This window comes from Macaca fascicularis, chromosome 4, assembly GCF_037993035.2.
Source record: "Macaca fascicularis isolate 582-1 chromosome 4, T2T-MFA8v1.1".
In the NCBI taxonomy this organism is placed as follows: domain Eukaryota; kingdom Metazoa; phylum Chordata; class Mammalia; order Primates; family Cercopithecidae; genus Macaca; species Macaca fascicularis.
Window position 1 is genome coordinate 139,421,162 of NC_088378.1, and position 19,416 is coordinate 139,440,577.

At 40.9% G+C, this 19,416-nt stretch overlaps 1 long non-coding RNA gene across 1 annotated transcript in view; it reads right to left on the reverse strand.

The window, feature by feature from the left end:
• LOC135970654 (uncharacterized) overlaps nucleotides 1-18,490 on the reverse strand; it is a 159,217-nt gene extending 140,727 nt beyond the window's left edge. Inside the window, exon 1 of the long non-coding RNA XR_010586452.1 lies at nucleotides 18,356-18,490. This is a non-coding gene — a long non-coding RNA (uncharacterized lncRNA). The remainder of the gene's footprint in view (nucleotides 1-18,355) is intronic.
• Between the last annotated feature and the right edge of the window lie 926 nt (nucleotides 18,491-19,416).

A 19,416-nucleotide genomic window follows, 5' to 3' on the forward strand; every position in this document is an offset into this window, starting at 1 on the left:
AATATACACGGGTAACAAACCTGCACATGTATTTGCTGAATCTTAAAGAAAGTTGAATAAATAAATAGTCTTCTTGACTACTGTGGTACACATATTTATATTCATTTAATTTTTTCTATTTTACCATTTTTATTTTCTATTTCTTTTTTATAATTAAATATTTAATCCATTTTGTTATGAACAGAGGTTTCACTTTTTTTCCTTCCTGACAGATACCAAATTATATCAGCAATATTTGTAGAATCAACTATTCTTTTTCCACTAAATTGTGCATTCTCAACAGGGGTAACATTGCCCTCCAAGGGTCCAAAACGAGTTCCAGGTGGATCAAGAAATCCAGTGATTTATTGTGATTTATTCTTTTCAGGTATAAATCACAGATGTTCAGTAACCTGAGACTTTGCCGAAGTTGCTTATCAGCTTATGTATAAAGTACATAAACACATATATAGACAATAAAATACACAAGCAGACACACAGTATATTGGTAATATTACAGTTTTGTAAAGTGAGGCAATTAGGATAAAAATGTCATATCATACTGTTTTGATCATACAGGGTATATGAAAAGTTTGAGTATCTATTAAACATGTCTTATTCTACTCTTTTTTCATTGTTTTCTTGGCTCTTTTGGAATATGTTCTGCCATATGAACTTTAATTTTACCTCACTCCCCTCAAAAAAAAAATAGCATTCTGACTGAAAATGAGTTATCTATTTGGAGCTATTTGACATTATTGTTATTACTGAAGTCACTCCATGCAGAAATGTTGTATGAGTCTTCATTGGTTTAGGTCTTCATATTGGTGTTTTCACAAGACTTTACAGTTGGTGCTTTCTCAAAAGTTTAGATTTCTTCATATTAGTTCTTGTTATATTTACTCCTACGTACCTGTAATGTTTTGTTGTCATTGTAAGTGGGATTTTTACATTTTTAAAATTAATTTTAACAAGTATAGAGAAAAGTAATTCATTTTTTATATTTTCAGACTCTCATATTATTACTAATAGTTTTCTGGCCATTTCTTGAACTTTTTAGTATACTGTGGAAAGAGATACAATTTTGCTTTATACAATTTACATTTACACATTCTTAGTATGTGTTCTGTGTATATAGAATCCAGATTTTTCCAGGAGAATAATTTTTTATCAATTTTAATGATATTCTTTCTTTTTTTATTATTATACTTTAAGTTCTGGGATACATATGCAGAACGTGCAGGTTTGTTACATAGGTATTCATGTGCTGTGGTGGTTTGCTGCACCTATCAATCTGTCATGTAGGTTTTAAGCCCCACATGCATTAGGTATTTGTCCTAATGCTCTCTCTCCTCTTGACAGGCTCCGGTGTGTGATATCTCCCTTCCTGTGTCCAGGTGTTGTCATTGTTCAACTCACTCTTACGAGCAAGAACATGCAGTGTTTAGTTTTCTGTTCCTGTGTTAGTTTGCTAAGAATGATGGTTTACAGCTTCATCCATGTCCCTGCAAAGAACATGAACTCATTCTTTTTTATGACTGCATAGTATTCCATGGTATATATGTGCCACATTTTCTTTATCCAGTCTATCATTGATGGGCATTTGGGCTGGTTCCAAGTCTTTTCTATTGTAAATAGTGCTGCAATAAACATACGTGTGCATGTGTCTTTATAGTAAAATGATTTATAATCCTTTTGGGGACATACCCAGTAATGGGAATGCTGGTTCTAGATCCTTGAGGAATCACCACACTGTCTTCCACAATGGTTGAACTAATTTACACTCCCACCAACAGTGTAAAAGTGTTCCTGTTTCTCCACAGCCTCTCCACATCTGTTGTTTCCTGACTTTTTAATGACTGCCATTGTAACTGGCATGAGATGGAATCTCACTGTGGTTTTGATTTGCATTTCTCTAATGACCAGTGATTATGAGCTTTTTTCATATGTTTCTTGGCCACATAAATGTCTTCTTTTGGAAAGTGTCTGTCTGTTCATGTCCTTCGCCCACGTTTTGATGAGGTTGTTTTGTTTTCTTATACATTTGTTTAAGTTCCTTGTAGGTTCTGGATAGTAGACCTTTGTCAGATGGATAGATTGCAAAAATTTTCTCCCATTCTGTAGGTTGCCTGTTCACTCTGATGATAGCTTATTTCGCTGAGCAGAAGTTCTTTAGTTTAATTAGATCCCATTTATCAATTTTGGCTTTTGTTGCCATTGCTTTTGGTGTTTTAGTCATAAAGTCTTTTTTGCCCATGCCTATTTCCTGAATGGTATTGCCTAGGTTTTTTTCTAGGGTTTTGATGGTTTTAGATTTTCTGTTTAATTGTTTAATGAGGTAATTTTTGTATAAGGTGTAAGGAAGGGGTCTAGTTTCAGTTTTCTGCATATGGCTAGCCAGTTTTCCCAAAACCATTTATTAAATAGGAAATCCCTTCCCCATTGCTTGTTTTTGTCAGGTTTGTCAAAGATCAGATGGTTGTAGATGTGTGGTGATATTTCTGAAGCCTCTGTTCTGTTCTCTTGGTCTATATATAGTTTTTGGTACCAGTACCATGCTCTTTTAGTTACTGTAGCCTTGTAGTATAGTTTGAAGTCAGGTAGCATGATGCCTCCACCTTTGTTCTTTTTGCTTTGGATTGTCTCGGCTATACGGGCCCTTTTCTGTTCTATATGAAATCTGAAGTAGTTTTTTCTAATTCTGTGAAGAAAGTCAATGGTAGCCTGATGGGAATAACATTGAATCTACAAATTACTTTGGGCCGTATGGCCATTTTCACAATATTGATTCTTCCGATCCATAAGCATGGAATGTTTTTCCATTTGTTTGTGTCCTGTCTTATTTCCTTGAACAGTGGTGTGTAGTTCTCCTTGAACAGGTCCTTCATGTCCCTTATAAGTTGTATTTCTAGGTATTTTATTCTCTTTGTAGCAACTGGGAGTTCATTCATGATTTGGCTCTCTGTTTGTCTATTATTGGTGTATAGAATGCTTGTGATTTTTGCACATTGATTTTGTATCCGGAGACTTTGCTGAAGTTGCCTATCAGCTTAAGAAGTTTTTGGGCTGAGACAATGGGGTTTTCTAAATATACAATCATGTCATCTGCAAACAGAGATAATTTGACTTCCTCTCTTCCTATTTGAATATGCTTTATTGCTTTCTCTTGCCTGACTGCCCTGGCCAGAATTTCCAATACTATGTTGAACAGGAGTGGTGAGAGAGAGCATCCTTGACTTGTGCCAGTTTTCAAAGGGAATGCTTCCAGCTTTTGCCCAGTCAGTATGAAATTGGCTGTGGGTTTGTCATAAATAGCTCTTATTAGTTTGAGATATGTTTCAACAATACCTAGTTTATTGAGTGTTTTTAGCATGAAGGGGTATCAAATTGTATCAAAGGCCTTTTCTGCATCTATTGAGATAATAAATGTGGTTTTTGCCATTGGTTCTGTTCATGTGATGGATTACGTTTATTGAGTTGCATATGTTGAACCAGCCTTGCATCCCAGGGATGAAGTCGACTTGATCATGGTGGATAAGCTTTCTGATGTGCTGCTGGATTCAGTTTGCATGTATTTTACTGAGGATTTTTGCATCAATCTTCATCAGAGATATTGGCCTGAAATTTTCTTTTTTGTTGTGTCTCTGCCAGGTTTTGATATCAGGATGATGCTGGCCTCATAAAATGAGTTACGGAGGAGTCCCTCTTTTTTTATTGTTTGGAATAGTTTCAGAAGGAATGGCAGCAGCTTCTCTTTGTACCTCTGGTAGAATTCGGCTGTGAATCCATCTGGTCCTGGACTTTTTTTTGGGGGGGGGGATGCGGGGGTGGTAGGCTATTAATTACTGCCTCAATTTCAGAACTTGTTACTGGTCTATTCAGGGACTCAACTTCCTGATTTAGTCTTGAGAGGGTGTATGTGTCCAGGAATTTATCCATTTCTTCTATATTTTCTAGTTTATTTGCATAGAGGTGTTTATAGTATTCTCTGATGGTAGTCTGTATTTCTGTGGGATCAGTGGTGATATCCCCTATATCATTTTTTATTGCATCTATTTGATTCTTCTCTCTTTTCTTCATTAGCCTGGCTAGAGGTCTATCTATTAATCTTTTCAAAAATCCAGCTCCTGGATTCATTGATCTTTTGAAGGGTTTTTTGTGTCTGTATCTATTTCAGTTCTGCTCTGATCTTAGTTATTTTGTATTTCTGTGGGATCAGTGGTGATATCCCCTATATCATTTTTTATTGCGTCTATTTGATTCTTCTCTCTTTTCTTCATTAGCCTGACTAGAGGTCTATCTATTAATCTTTTCAAAAATCCAGCTCCTGTATTCCTTGATCTTTTGAAGAGATTTTTGTGTCTGTATCTCTTTCAGTTCTGCTCTGATCTTAGTTATTCCTCATCTTCTGCTGGCTTTTGAATGTGTTTGCTCTTGCTTCTCTAGTTCTTTTCATTGTGATGATAGGGTGTCTATTTTAGATCTTTCCCATTTTCTGATGTGGGCATTTAGTGCTATAAGTTTCCCTCTAAACACTGCTTTAGTGGTGTCTCAGAGATTCTAGTGCATTGGATCTTTGTTCCGATTGGTTTCAAAGAACTTATTTCTGCCTTAATTTCATTATTTACCCAGTAGTCATTCAGGAGCAGATTGTTCAGTTTCCATGTAGCTGTGTGGTTTTGAGGGAGTTCTTAATCCTGAGTTCTAATTTGATTGCACTGTGGTCTGAGATACTGTTTGTTATGATTTTCATTCTTTTGCATTTGCTGAGGAGTGTTTAACTTCCAATTACGTAGTTTAGAATAAGTGCTATGTGGTGCTGAGGAGAATGTATATTTTGCTGATTTGGGGTGGAGAGTTCTGTAGATGTCTGCTAGGTCTGCTTGGTCCAGAGCTGAGTTCAAGTCTTGAATATCATTGTTAATTTTCTGTCTCATTGATCTGTCTAATATTGACAGTGGGGTATTAAAATCTCCCACTATTATTGTGTGGAGTCTAAGTCTCTTTATAGGTCTCTAAGAATTTGCTTTATGAATCTGGGTGCTCTTGTATTGGATGCACATGTATTTAGGATAGTTAGCTCTTCTTGTTGCATTGATCCCTTTACCATTATGTGATGCCCTTCTTTGTCTCTTTTGATCTTTGTTGGTTTAAAATCTGTTTTATCAGAGACTAGGATTGCAACCCATGCATTTTTTTTCTTTCCATTTGCTTGGTAAATATTCTTCCATCCCTTTATTTTGAGCCTATGCATGTCTTTGCAAGTGAGATGGGCCTCCTGAATACAGCACACTGATGGGTCTTGACTCTTTATCCAATTTGCCAGTCTGTGTCTTTTAATTGGGGCATTTAGCCCATTTACATTTAAGGTTAATATTGTTATGTGTGCACTTGGACACAGGGTGGGGAACATCACACACTGGGGCCTGTCGTGGGGGGGGCAGGGAGGAGGGATAGCCTTAGGAGGAATACCTAAAGTAAATGATGAATTAATGGGTGCAGCACACCAACATGGCATATGTATACATATGTAACAAACCTGCATGTTGTGCACATGTACCCAAGAACTTAAAGTATAATAAAAATAATAATAATAATATATTGTTATTTGTGAATTTGATCCTGTCCCCATGATGCTAGTTATTTTGCACATTAGTTGATGCAGTTTCTTCATAGTGCCATTGGTCTTTATATTTTGGTGTGTTTTTGCAGTGGCTGGTACTGGTTTTTCCTTTCCATATATAGTGCTTCCTTCAGGAGCTCTTTTAAGATAGGTCTGGTGGTGACAAAATCCCTCAGCATTTGCTTGTCTGTAAAGGATTTTATTTCTTCTTCCTTTATGAAGCTTAGTGTAGCTGGATATGAAATTCTGGGTGGAAAATTCTTTTCTTTAAGAATATTAAGTATTGGCCCCTACTCTCTTCTGGCTTGTAGGGTTGCTGCAGAGAGAGCCACTGTTAAGTCTGATGGGCTTCCCTGTGTAGGTAACCTGACCTTTCTCTCTGGTTGCCCTTAACATTTTCTCCTTCATTTCAGCCTTGGAGAATCTGATGATTATGTGTCTTGGGGTTGCACTTCTCAGGGAATATCTTTGTGGTATTCTCTATATTTCCTGAATTTGAATGCTGGCCTGTCTTGCTAGGCTGGGGAAGTTCTCCTGGATAATATCCTGAAGCTTGTTTTCCAACTTGGTTCCATTCTTCCTGTCACTTTTAGGTACACCGATCACTCGTAGGTTTGGTCTTTTCACATAGTCCCATACTTCTTGGAGGCTTTGTTCATTCCTTTTCATTCTTTTTTCTCTAATCTTGTCTTCACACTTTATTTCATTAAATTGATCTTCAATTTCTGATCCCCTTTCTTCTGCTTGATTGATCTTGCTATTGATACTTGTGTACGCTTCACAAAGTTCTTGTGCTGTGTTTTTCAGCTCCATCAGGTCATTTATATTCTTCTCTGAACTGGTTATTCTAGTTAGCAGTTCCTGTAACCTTTTATCAAAAGTTCTTAGTTTCCTTGCATTAGCTCAGAGCAGTTTGCTATTACCCACTTTCTGAAGTCTACTTCTGTCAATTCATCAAACTCATTCTCTGTCCAGTTTTGTGCCCTTGCTGGAGAGGAGTTGCAATCATTTGGAGGAGCAGAGGCATTCTGGTTTTTGGAATTTTCCGCATTTTTATGTTGGTTTTTCCTCATCTTTGTAAATTTATCTACCTTTGATCTTTGATGTTGATGACCTTGGATGCGGTTTTTGTGTGGGCGTCCTTTTTGTTGATGTTGATGTTATTGTTTTCTCTTTTTTTTTTTTTTTTTTTTGAGACAGTCTTGCTCTGTTGCCCAGGCTGGAGTGCAGTGGCACATGATCTCAGCTCACTGCAACCTCCACCTTCCAGGTTCAAGTGATTTTCCCACCTCAGCCTCCCAAGTAGCTGGGACTACAGGTGCACACCACCATGTCCAGCTACTTTTCATATTTTTAGTAGAAACGGGGTTTCACCATATTAGCCAGGCTGGTCTCAAACTCCTGACCTTGTGATTTGCCCGCCTCAGCCTCCCAAAATTCTGGGATTACAGGCGTGAACCACCATGCCCAGCCAATGTTATTGCTTTCTGTTTGTTGGTTTTCCTTCTAACAGTTGGGCCCCTCTTCTGCAGATCTGCTGGAGTTTGCTGGAGGTCCACTACACACCCTATTTGCCAGGATATCACTAGTGGAGGCTGCAGAACAGCAAAGATTGCTGCCTGCTCCTTCCTCTGGAAGCTTCATCCCAGAGGGCACCAGTCTAATGCCAGCCAAAGCTCTCCTGTATGAGGTGTCTGTTGACCACTGCTGGGAGGTGTCTCTAAGTCAGGTGGCATGGGAGTTAAGGACCCACCTGAGGAGGCAGTCTGTCCCTTAGCAGAGCTTGAGAACTGTGCTAGGAGATCTGCTGCTCTCTTCAGAGCTGGCAGACAGGAATATTTAAGTCTGCTGAAGCTGCTCCCACAGTTGCCCCTTCCCCCAGGTGTTCTGTCCCAGGAAGATGGGAGTTTTATCTACAAGCCCCTGACTGGGGCTGCCTTTCTTTCAGAGATGCCCTGACCAGTGAGGAGGAATCTAGAGAGGCAGTCTGGCCACAGCTGCTTTGCCGCACCACAGTGAATTCCACACAGTCCGAACTTCCCAGTGGCTTCCTTAACACCGTGAGGGGAAAACTGCCTACACAAGCCTCAGTAATGGTGGGCGCCCCTCCCCCCACCAAGCTGGATCGTCCCAGGTCAACTTCAGACTGCTGTGCTGGCAGCGAGAATTTCAAGCCAGTGGTTATTAGCTTGCTGGGTGCATGGGAGTGGGACCCGCTGAGAGAGACCACTTGGCTCCCTAGCTTCAGCCCCCTTTCCAGGAGAGTGAATTGTTCTTGCTGGGGTTCCAGGTGCCACTGGAGTATGAAAAAACAAAATGAACAAACAAAAACTCCTGCAGCTAGCTCGGTGTCTGCCCAAACAGCTGCCCAGTTTTGTGCTTGAAACCCAGTGCCCTGGTGGCGTAGGCACACAAGGGAATCTCCTGGTCTGTAGGTTGCAAAAACCACAGGAAAAGCATAGTATCTGGTCGAGATAGCATAGTTCCTGGTCCGGATAGCACAGTCCCTCACAGCTTCCCTTGCCTAGGCAAGGGAGGTCCCAGGTCCCTTGCACTTCCTAGGTGAAGCAACACCCCACCCTGCTTCTGCCTACCCTCCATGAGCTGCACCTACTTTCTTTTTCTTTTTTTTTGAGAGGGAGTCTCGCTCTGTCGCCCAGGCTGGAGTGCAGTGGTCGGATCTCAGCTCACTGCAAGCTCCGCCTCCCGGGTTTACGCCATTCTCCTGCCTCAGCCTCCCGAGTAGCTGGGACTACAGGCGCCCGCCACCTCGCCTGGCTAGTTTTTTTTATTTTTTAGTAGAGACGGGGTTTCACTGTGTTAGCCAGGATGGCCTCGATCTCCTGACCTCATGATCTGCCCGTCTCAGCCTCCCAAAGTGCTGGGATTACAGGCTTGAGCCACTGCACCCGGCCTAGCTGCACCTACTTTCTAACCAGTCCCAATGAGATGAATCCGGTACCTCAGTTGGAAATGCAGAAATCACCTGCCTTCTGCATTGGTCTCCCTGGGAGCTGCAGACCAGAGCTGTTCCTATTCAGCCATATTTCCCAGGAACCTCTGATATTCTTTATTTGAAATAATAATTTCTGATTTAAATTCTATTTTAAATAATAGCTTTTGTTGGTTAATATTTTCTTCTGCTTTATCTTTCCCTATTGTTTTACTTTTCAGATTCCAATATGTCTTGTGAATAGAAAATAACTGGATCCTTTTTCCCTGTCTTAGAGTATAGGTCTTTTAAGTGGCACGTTTAAACCATTTATATTTATGACGATTACTGATTTATTCAGTTTTGTTTATGACACCTCACCTAGTGCTTTCCATAGTGCATAATTTTTACAGTACTATGCCACTGTCTTTGCTATTGTTGTCTGATATTTTCATTCTGCTACATTTATGCACCCTAAAATTAGTCGTGATAAAATTATTTTTACAATCTATGTTTTTCAGATATATTCATGTATTTACCAATATTGCTTGCTATTTCTCTTTGTATCTTAATCCTTGCTTTGTGGTTTGTTTTTTAGTTTTTTTGTGTGAGACAGGGTCTCATTCTGTCACCCAAGATAAGAGTGCAGTAGTGCGATCTTGGCTTACTGCAACCTCCACCTCCCGAGTTCAAGCAATTCTCCCACCTCAGCCTCCCAAGTATCTGGGACTACAGATATGTGCCACCACGCCCAGCTAATTTTTGTATTTTTATTTGTTTTTTTTGTTGTTGTTGTTGTTTTGAGATGGAGTCTCTCTCTGTCGCCCGGGCTCACTGCAAGCTCCGCCTCCCGGGTTCACGCCATTCTCCTGCCTCAGCCTCCCGAGTAGCTGGGACTACAGGCACCCGCCACCTCACCCGGCTAGCTTTTTTTTTTTTTGTATTTTTTAGAGACGGGGTTTCATCGTGTTAGCCAGAATGGTCTCGATCTCCTGACCTCGTGATCCGCCCGTCTCGGCCTCCCAAAGTGCTGGGATTACAGGCTTGAGCCACCGCACCCGGCCAATTTTTGTATTTTTAATAGAAACAGCGTTTCACTATGTTGGCCAGGCTGGTCTCGAATTCCTGACCTCAAGTGATCTGCCTGCCTTGGCCTCCCAAAGTGCTGAGATTACTAGCATGAGCCACCGCACCCCACCTGTGGTTTCATTTTTAAACGAGGATCTGTGAATAATAAACGCTTGGATTTTTGCCAGAAAAATTAGCTTCATCTTCATTATAAAATAATAGTTTTGCTGAATAAGGAACTCAATGTATTTTCTCAGCTAATTGAAGATGTTATCCATTGCCTTTTGGCCTTTGTTTTTGCTCTTAAGAAGTCTGCTTAATACCTAGTTTGCAGGTTATATTGTCTTTTTCTGTCTGGTAACATTGAGAATTTTGTTTTGTCTTGGTGTTGCACAGTTTCACTACTACGTGTCCAGTACATTTTCATTATTCCTGCTTTAGGAGTGTGCATCTTAAATTTTTAGAGTAATGTCTTTCATTAATTTTGAAAAATTCTTAAGCATTCTTTCTTTGAACTTTACTTTTCCTCCATGCTTTCTATATTCTCTTTCTGGAATTCAAATGCATTTTGGATCTTCTCATTCTAGTCTCTATTTCTGTTAACCTTGTTTTTATGTATTTTTAAGTCTCTCTGCAATGCAGTATAGACATCTTCCTCAGGTCTACCTTCCAATTCACTGATTTTCTCTTCAGTGTCTAATGTCCTGATTAGCCTATTGAGTTTTAGTCAATTACTAATATTTATTCTTTCTAAAAGTTCGAGTTTCTTCTCCTAATATTTGTTCATAGTTTCATCTATGAGTATGTGTTATTATCACCCAAAGTTCATAGTTTAAGATTTACATTATAGGAAATTTTTCTTTATTTTTCCATACCCCAGTGGCGCCTGGAATGCCAGCGAGACAGAACTGTTCACTCCCTTGGAAAGTGGGGCTGAACCCAGGGAGCCAAGTGGTCTGGCTTGGCCGGTCCCACCCGCACAGAGCCCAGGAAACTAAGATCCACTGACTTGAAATTCTCGCTGCCAGCACAGCAGCAATCTGAGATCTGCCTGGGACGGTTGAGCTTGGTGGTGGAAGAGGCGTCTGCCATTGCTGAGGCTTGAGTAGGCGGTTTTATGGCCACGGTATAAATAAATCTGCTGGGCAGTTCAAACTGGGCAGAGCCCACTGCAGCTCAGCAAGGCTTCTGTGGCCAGACTGCCAGATTGCTCCTCTCTGGACAGGGCATCTCTGCAAAAAACACAGCAGCCCCAGTCAGGGGCTTATAGTAGACTTAAACGTCCCTGCCTGGCAGCTCTGAAAAGAGCAGTGGACCTCTCAGCACAGCATTCGAGCCCTGATAAGGATCAGTCTGCCTCCTCAAATGGGTCCCTGGCCCCTGTGTATACTGACTGGGAGACATCTCCTAGTAGGGACTAACAGACACCTGATACAGGAGAGCTCTGGCTGGCATCTGGCAGGTGCTCCGCTGGGTCAAGCTTCCAGAGGAAAGAACAGGCAGCAATCTTTGCTGCTCTGCAGCCTCCCCTGGTGATACCCAGGCAAACAGGGTTGGGAGTGGACCTCCAGCAAACTCCAGTAGACTAGCACCAAAGGAACCTGTTAGAAGGAAAAGAAACACACAGAAATGATTAGCACATCCACTCAAAGACCCCATCCGAAGGTCACCAACATCAAAGACCAAAGGTAAATAAATCCACAAAGATGGAGGAAAAACTAGTACGAAAAGGCTGAAAATTCCAAAAACCAGAACGCCTCTCTCCTCCAAAGGATCACAACTCCTTGCCAGCAAGGGAACAAAACTGGACAGAGAATGAGTTTGACAAACTGACAGAAGTAGGCTTCAGAAGGTGGGTAATAACAAACAACTCCAAGCTCAAGAAGCATGTTCTAACCCAATGCAAGGAAGCTAAAAACCTTTAAAAAAGGTTAGTCAAATTGTTAACTAGAATAACCAATGTAGAGAAGAACACAAATGACCTGATGGAGCTGAAAAACACAGCACGAGAACTTCATGAAGAATACACAAGTATCAATAGCCAAATTGATGAAGCAGAAGAAAGGATATCAATTATTGAAGATCAACTTAATGAAATAAAGAGAGAAGACAAGATTAGAGAAAAAAGAATAAAAAGAAACGAACAAAGCCTCCAAGAACTATGGGACTATGTGAAAAGACCAAATCTACGTTTGATTGGTGTACCTGAAACCAGTGATGGGGAGAATGGAACCAAGTTGGAAAACACTCTTCAGGATATTATCCAGGAAAACTTCTCTAACCTAGCAACACAGGCCAACATTCAAATTCAGGAAATACAGAGAATGCCACAAAGATAATCCTCAAGAAGAGCAACCCCAAGACACATAATTGTCAGATTCACCAAGGTTGAAATGAAGGAGAAAATGTTAAGGGCAGCCAGAGAGAAAGGTCGAGTTACCCACAAAGGGAAGCCCATCAGACTAACAAGGGATCTCTGCAGAAACCCTACAAGCCAGAGGAGAGTGGGGGCCAATATTCAACGTTCTGAAAGAAAAGAATTTTAAACCCAGAATTTCATATCCAGCCACACTAAGCTTCATAAGGGAAGAAGAAATAAAATCCTTTACAGACAAGCAAATGCTGAGGGATTTTTTCACCACCAGACCTGCCTTACAAGAGCTCCTGAGGGAAGCACTAAATCTGGAAAGGAACAACTAGTACCAGCCACTGCAAAAACATATGAAATTGTAAAGAACCTTGACACTATGAAGAAACTGCATTAACTAATGGGCAAAACAACCAGCTAGCATCATAATGACAAGATCAAATTCACACATAACAATATTAACCTTAAATGTAAACAGGCTAAATGCCCCAATTAAAAGACACAGACTGGCAAATTGGATAAAGAATCAAGACCCATCAGTGTGCTGTATTCAGGAGAGCCATCTCATGTGCAAAGACACATATAGGCTCAAAATAAAGGGATGGAGGAATATTTACCAAGCAAATGGAAAGCAAAAAAAAAAAAAAAAGCAGGAGTTGCAATCCTAATTTCTGATAAAACAGACTTTAAATCAATAAAGATCAAAAGAGACAAAGAGGGGCTTTACAGAATGGTACAGGGAACAATGCAGCAGGAAGAGCTAACTATCCTAAATATATATGCACCCAATACAGGAGCACCCAGATTCATAAAGCAAGTTCTTAGAGACCTAGACTCCCAAACAATAATAGTGGGAGACTTCAACACCCCACTGTCAATGTTAGACAGATCAATGAGACAGAAAATAAACAAAGATATTCAGGACTTGAACTCAGCTCTGGACAGGCGGACCTAATAGACATCTACAGAACTCTCCACCCCAAATCAACAGAATATACATTCTTCTCAGCACCTCATTGCACTTATTCTAAAATTGATCACATAATTGGAAGTAAAACACTTCTCAGCAAATGCAAAAGAATGGAAATCATAACAAACAGTCTCTCAGAACATAGTGCAACCAAATTAGAATTCAGGATTAACAAACTCACTCAAAACCACACAAATAAATGGAAACTGAACAACCTGCTTGTGACTACTAGGTAAATAATGAAATGAAGGCAGAAATAAAGATGTTCTTTGAAGTCAATGAGAAACAAGACACAACGTACCAGAATCTCTGGGACACATTTAAAGCAGTGTTTAGAGGGAAATTTATAGCACTAAATGGCCACAAGAGAAAGCAGGAAAGTTCTAAAATTGACACCTTAACATCGAAATTAAAAGAACTAGAGAAGCAACAGCAAACAAATTCAAAAGCTAGCAGAAGACATGAAATAACTAAAGAGAAGAACTGGAGGAGATAGAGACACAAAAAACTCTTCAAAAAATCAATGAATCCAGGAGCTGGTTTTTTGAAAAAAATCAACAAAATAGATAGACCACTAGCCAGACTAATAAAGAAGAAAAGAGAGAAGAATCAAATAGATGCAATAAAAAATAATACAGGGGATATCACCACTGATCCCACAGAAATACAAACCACCATCAGAGAATACTATAAACACCTTTACACAAATAAAAGAGAAAATCTTGAAGAAATGGATAAATTTGTGGACACATACACCCTCCCAAGTCTAAGCCAGGAAGAAGTTGAATCCCTGAATAGACCAATAACAATTTCTGAAATTGAGGCAGGAATTAATAGCCTACCAACCAAAAAAGTTCAGGACCAGACGGATTCACAGCCGAATTCTACCAGAGATACAAAGAGGAGCTGGTACCATTCCTTCTAAAATTATTCCAAACAATAGAAAAATAGGGACTCCTCCCTAACTCATTTTATGAGGCCAGCATCATCCTGATACCAAAATCTGGCAGAGACACACACAAAAAAATTTCAGGCCAATATCTCTGATGAATATCAGTGCGAAAATCCTCAATAACATACTGGCAAACCGAATCCAGCAGCACATAAAAAAGCTTAACCACCATGATCAAGTTGGCTTCATCCTTGGGATGCAAGGCTGAATCAACATATGCAAATTAATAAACATAATCCATCCCATAAACAGAACCAATGACAAAAACCATATGATTATCTCAATAGATACAGAAAAGGCCTTTGATAAAATTCAACACCCCTAAAAACTCTCAATAAACTAGGTATTGATGGAATGTATCTCAAAACAATAAGAGCTATTTATGGCAAAACCACAGCCAGTATCATAATGAATGGGCAAAAAAACTGGAAGCATTCCCTTTGAAAACCAGCACAAGACAAAGACACCCTCTATCACCACTCCTATTCAACATAGTATTGGAAGTTCTGACCAGGGCAATCAGGCAAGAGAAAGCAATAAAGAGTATTCGAATAGGAAGAGAGAAAATCAAATTATCTGTTTGCAGATGACATGATTGTATATTTAGAAAACCCCATCATCTCAGCCCAAAACCTCCTTAAGCTGGTAAGCAACTTCAGCAAAGTCTCAGGATACAAAATCAATGTGCAAAAATCACAAGCATTCCTATACACCAATAATAGAGAGCCAAATCATTAGTGAACTCCCATTCACAATTGCTACTAAGATAATAAAATACCTAGGAATACAACTTACAAGGGATGTGAAGGACCTGCTCAAGGAGAACTACAAACCACTGCTCAAGGAAATCAGAGAGGACACAAACAAATAGAAAAACATTCCATGCTCATGGATAGGAAGAATCAATATCATGAAAATGGCCATAGGGCCCAAAGTAATTTATACATACAATGCTATTCCCATGAAGCTACCACTGACTTTCTTCACAGAATTAGAAAAAAACTACTTTAAACTTCATATGGAACCAAAAAAGAGCCTGCATAGCCAAGACAATCCTGGGCAAGAAGAACAAAGCTGGAGGTATCATGCTACCTGATTTCAAACTATACTACAAGGCTACAGTACCCAAAACAGCATGGTACTGGTACCAAAAAAGATATATAGACCAATGGAACAGAACAGAGGCATCAGAAATAACACCACACAGCTACAACCATCTGATCTTTGACAAACATGACACACAGAAGCAATGGGGAAAAGATTCCAGATTTAGTAAATGGTGTTGGGGAAACTAGCTAGCCACATGCAGAAAACTGAAACTGGACCCCTTTCTTACACCTTTTACAAAAAATCAACTCAAAATGGATCAAAAACTTAAACATAAGACTTCAGACCATAAAACTCCTAGAAGAAAACCTGGGCAAGACCATTCAGGACAGAGGCATGGGCAAAGACTTCATGTCGAAAACACCAAAAGGAATGGCAACAAAAGCCAAAATTGACAAACGGAATCTAATTAAAGAGCTTCTGCACAGCAAAAGAAACTATCATCAGAGTTAACAGGCAACCTACAGAATGGGAGAAAATTTTTGCAATCTATCCATCTGACAAAGGGCTAATATCCAGAATCTACAAAGAACTTAAACAAATTTACAAGAAGAAAACAACCCCATCAAAAAGTGGGCAAAGGATATGAACAGATACTTCTCAAAAGAAGACATTTATGCAGCCAACAGACATATGAAAAAATGCTCATCATCACTGGTCATTAGAGAAATGCAAATCAAAACCACAGTGAGATTCCATCTCACACCAGTTACAATGGCAATCATTAAAAAGTCAGGAAACAACAGATGCTGGAGAAGTTGTGGAAAAATAGGAATGCTTTTACACTGTCGGTGGGAGTGTAAATTAGTTCAACCATTGTGGAAGACAGTGTGGTGATTCCTCAAGGATCTAGAACTGGAAATACCATTTGGCCCAGGAATCCCATTACTGGGCATATACCCAAAGGATTATAAATCATGCAATGATAAAGACACAGGCACACATATGTTTATTGCAGCACTATTTACAGTAGTAAAGTCTTGGAACCAACCCAAATGTCCATCAATGATAGACTGGATTAAGAAAATGTGGCACATATATATCATGGAATACTATGCAGCCATAAAAAAGGATGAGTTCATGTTCTTCGCAGGGACATGGATAAACCTAGAAACCATCATTCTCAGCAAACTATCACAAGTTCAGAAAACCAAACACCGCATGTTCTTGCTCATAAGTGAGAGTTGAACACTAAGAACACATGGACACAGGGAGGGGAACATGGGGCCTGTCAGAGGGTGGGGGGTTAGGGGAGGGATAACATTAGGAGAAATACCTAATATAGGTGACAGGTTGATAACCACCAGGGCACATGTATACCTATGTAACAAAACTGCACGTTCAGCACATGTAACCCAGAACTTAAAGTATACTTAAAAAAAAAAAAGAAAGAAAGAAAGAAAAGAAAAAATGAACAGAGCAACAAATATCTGTGGGACAATAACAAAGTCTCTAACATTCCTATGACTGGAATTACAGAAGGAGAGGGCATAGGATGCTAAAAAAACAAAAAAAAAGAGACAGGCTCTCACTCTGTTACACAGGCTGGAGTGTGGTGGAATGATCACAGCTCACTGCAGCCTCAAACTCACAGGCTTAGGCGATCCTCCTGCCTTAGCCTCCCGAGTAGCTGGGACCACTGACACATGCCACCATATCCAGCTAACTTTTTTTATTTTTTTATAGAGGCAGTGTTTTGTCATGTTGCCCAGGCTGGTCTGAAAAAACTTCTTAACAAAATAATGATTGAAGACTTCTCAAACTTAATGAAAGACATAAATGTGTAATTCAAAAAGCTAAAACAACTTCTAATATAATAAACCCAAAGAAATCCATGCTCAGATACATCATAATCAAATTTCTGAAAACTTAAAAAAATCTTGAAAACATTCAGAAAGAAAAAGCATTATTTATAGGAGAACAACAATTAGAATTACAGTGGATTTCTCACCAAAAAACACAAAACGGGAAGAAAGTAGCACAACATTTTTCAAGTGCTAAAAGATAAGACCTATCAGCCCAGAAGCTTATATCCAGAGATAATAATCGAAGGAATCTTCAAAAACATTTTTAGCAATATTACAGAATAGTAATCAATTGTATTCCTCTATGCTAGCAATAAAAAATAGGAAGCCAAAATTGAAGCACAATACTATTTACAACCACTCCAAAGAAAATTAAATACTTAAGTATAAATCTAACAAAATATGTACAGAATCAGCAGGCTGAAAACTACAAAATGCTGATGAAAAAATAAAAATAGATCTAAACAGACGGAGAGACATGCAGTGTCAGTTAACTGGAAGACAACAAAGATGTCAATTCTCTTCAAATCGGTCTATAGGTTTAACATATTTCCTATCAAAAGCTTCCTTTTGTAGATATAGACAAGCTGGTCCTAAAATCTATATGGAAAGTCAAAAGAACAAACATTGCTAAAACAATATTAAAAAAAGGGCCGGGCGCGGTGGCTCACGCCTGTAATCCCAGCACTTTGGGAGGCCGAGGCGGGCGGATCACAAGGTCAGGAGATCGAGACCACAGTGAAACCCCGTCTCTACTAAAAATACAAAAAAAAAATTAGCCGGGCGCGGTGGCGGGCGCCTGTAGTCCCAGCTACTCAGGAGGCTGAGGCAGGAGAATGGCGTGAACCCAGGAGGCGGAGCTTGCAGTGAGCCGAGATCGCGCCACTGCACTCCAGCCTGGGCAACAGCGTGAGACTCCGTCTCAAAAAAAAAAAAAAAAAAAACAATATTAAAAAAGAATAGTAAAGTAGGAAGAATCACACTACCCAATGATAAGATTTACTACTGTAGATTGCCAGGCCAAGATGGCTGATTAGAAACAGCTGTAGTCCACAGCTCTCGCATAAAAGAGGCAAGTGAATATAGCACCTTCAACTGAAATATCCAAGTACTTGCATTGGGACTGATCAGGAAAACAACTCGACCCACAGAGAACAAAGAAAAGCAGGATGGGGCGATAGCCCCCCAGGAGCGACACAGAGTTCCAGCCAAGGGAAGCAGTGAGTGATTGTGCGACCTCAGGAAACCATGCTTCTCCCATGGATCTTTGCGACTGGTAGATCAGGAGATTCCCTCATGAGCCCATGCCACTAAGGCCTTGGGTCCGACACACAGACCCAAGCAGAGCAGCTGCTCCGGCACACACAGAGACCCACGAGCTTTCCATACTCTGGCCCAGGGAGGAGCACAGGAAGGGCCTCAAAACAGATTATATCACACCTGTTGCTCTGGGAGAAAGTAAAGTCAAAACAGCATTGCATTTAGTTCAGGTTTCAGCCAAACTGCGAGATACCACGTTATTTAAGAGGCGGGTGGAGAAAGGAAACCTACCGCTTTGGAAGAGGCGGAGGAAATCGCTTTCTTCCTTGTGACTCAGCCCTGGAGGAATTTAATTTCCCTTTTGAAATCTTTCGGTGGCGAGTAGGACCGCCAGGCCGGCAACCGGGAGGCGGCCTCCTTGTAACCGCCAGGCGGCGACACCGAAGGCAGCGCGGCCGGGGGGCGGGACCTCTTCTCTCCTCGCGGTTCCCCCTCGCGCCACTTCTCCCCTCGTCGTTCCCCCTCGCGCCCCTTCTCCTCTCACACTTCCCTCTCACACGCCTTCTACCCTCCTCGTTCCCCCTCGAGCGCCTTCTCCCCTCAGATCTGCCCCAGGTTCCTTCTCTCCCTCCCATTTCTCTCCCCATTCTTCTACCTCTCCTAGTCCCGCCTTCCCCAGCACGATGGCACCTCTCTCACCCTAAATCCTCCCCACTCCCCTCAACCCACTGACCGCCCCGCGCCCCGACCCCTCATCCCCTCTTCCCGCACGCACCGTCTACCTTTCTGCCCCTCTGCACTCCCCGACTTCTCAAGCACGTACAACCCAGCCTCATCTCACCCATCCCGGCCTATTCACTCCCTGAACCACCCCACCCCATCGTCCTCTTCCTCCCCCATCTTCCACCTCCCCAGTAGCTCTTCCCCCTCTTCTTCCTGACTTCCCCACCCCATCACACCCCCCTCCCTCTCCCTGCCCTCGGTCTCCTCCCTTTCACTGTGCTCTGGGAGAAGAGTGGTTATACCCGAGGAATAAAAGGTATAACCCCCGCCCCAAACACTGCTAAAATGACTCTAAAAAGAAATAATCAGCCAGACAAGGGGAACAGGGAACAGCAATAGACTGTAATGCTTTTCTGGCAAATTGGTGAAAAGCAAAGCTGATGAAAGTGGAACCTATTGTGCACCCAGAGAATGAAAACCACTGTTGAGACAGAGCCCTAAATCTCTAGAAACGGAAAGCTAAAAACTAAGAAAGTCTAGGGTAAGAGGTTAAACCTGAAAAAGGTGGACTTATTGAAAATCTGTATAAGAAGGAGTTAGGTGGCCAGGCGTGGTGGCTCACGCCTGTA